At 51.0% G+C, this 1,852-nt stretch overlaps 1 pseudogene; it reads right to left on the bottom strand.

Moving 5' to 3' along the window:
* Positions 1–840: 840 nt before the first annotated feature.
* Positions 841–1,014, bottom strand: LOC144669176 (U2 spliceosomal RNA; annotated as a pseudogene).
* Between the last annotated feature and the right edge of the window lie 838 nt (positions 1,015–1,852).

The following is a 1,852-nucleotide window of genomic DNA, read 5'->3' on the forward strand; positions in this document are numbered from 1 at the left end:
TGTCGGCGTACCTGGTGAGGAAGGTGAACACGTCGGCGACAGGGACGTGGGGGTTGTAGAGATGCACCGTCACCACACGGTCCCGTTGCAACGGCAGAGCAAAGAGCGGCTCCACCGTCAGGATCTTCATCTCCGGCTGGTCTCTCTTCTCCTCGAACACCTTCAGGAACTTGACGAAGGCAGCAACATTCCTGAAGGTCACGTCGAAATATCCAGCGCTGGGGAAGTCTCGCAGGGAGTAGATCTCCTCCGCTTCAAATCCACACGCCTTCAACAGGATCCGCTTGATGAGGAAGGCCTGATCCATGGGTGCTCCCCCTTCACTGTCCTTCACCGTGACCCGAACGGTGTTACGTACCCCCTGGTTTGGGGCTCCTTTGGTTTGAGCCATCGCTTCACTACAACTGATCTTAGCCAAAAGGCTGAGAAGCGATAACCCAGAAACCCATGCGCCCGTCCGGTCTTCCTCGGCCTCCGGCTTCACCGTCCGTTTTGCTGCGTGTGGCCGAACACGGGCTGAAGACCCGACAGCCAGCATTGAGCATCAGGACGTTTCTTGCTTGATGCTGCCTCCCTGAAGCAGCGCCTGCAACAGCCTCAAAACCCAACAGGGGGCATCGTCCAGTCCCGGGCTCTGCCCTGACAAGCAGCACAAGTGCACACCAGCTGCAGCCCTGCAGTTGCACCAAAATCCAACAGGGGGCATCACTCAGTCCGGCACCAATGAGCCTGTCCTGCCACTCAGCACAAGTTCAGTTCAACCAGATCAATGATGGAAAGCAGGACAATGCTCTGAATGACTTTTTCTTCTTTTCAGTTTCCCTTTCACCCTGTAGAGGGCAAAACTGCACCATTCCTGAAGACGCTGCAATACCAGGTCGATGTGTGGAGTGGACGGAGAAAGATCCTGTTCCATCTCCCTGCTCCAAAAATCAATTTAATATATGGTCCCCGGATAAGGGACGTATCAGATATTAAACTGATAAGAACAGATTTTGTTTTAATGAAAAATATACTTTATTCATAAAATATCTGGAAGAACATTACAAACATTTCAAAATCACCATCACAAAACTACAATCAGATTCAACTTTTACACATGGATCACAAGGTGCATCAATACAATCAATGAATATTACAATCATTTCAATATGGTCATTACAGATAATCAGACAAAGGTATTGGAGTTATCAACATACATCATGTTGCTCTCTGAGGTGCTTCAATACAATTAGTATTCACTGCAGACATTCATTTTCAGCTGTGCAGCCCGAGGGGCTCTCAACATTTCCCAGCCCCTAGGTGCCCTATGGCAGAAAGGTCTTAGACAGCGACCCTTCCACATTGCGCCTTTGTGGTGGCTGCCCCAAGCTTTAGTGCGTCCCTCAGCACGTAGTCCTGGACTTTGGAATGTGCCAGTTTGCAACACTCGGTCGGGGACAACTCTTTGCGCTGGAAGACCAACAAGTTTCTGGCAGACCAAAGAGTGTCTTTCATCGAGTTGATGATCTTCCAGCGGTAGTTGATGTTTGTCTCAGTGTGTGTCCCTGGGAACAGCCCGTAAAGCACAGAGTCCTGTGTCACAGAACTGCTCAGGATGAACCTCGACAGAAACCACTGCATCTCTCTGCAGACCTTCTTTGCAAAGGCACAATCCACAAGGAGGTGAACAACGGTCTCTTCCCCACCACAGCCACCTCGAGGGCAACGTGCAGAGGGGGTGAGACTCCTGGCATGTAGGAAGGATGACGGGGGAGGGCCTTTCTCACCACCAGCCAAGCAACGCCTTGGTGCTTGTTGGAAAGTACTGGCGATGAGGCATTCTGCCAAATGACTTTGACAGTCTGCTCGG

Source organism: Cetorhinus maximus, chromosome 28 (genome assembly GCF_964194155.1).
Source record: "Cetorhinus maximus chromosome 28, sCetMax3.hap1.1, whole genome shotgun sequence".
Taxonomy (NCBI): domain Eukaryota; kingdom Metazoa; phylum Chordata; class Chondrichthyes; order Lamniformes; family Cetorhinidae; genus Cetorhinus; species Cetorhinus maximus.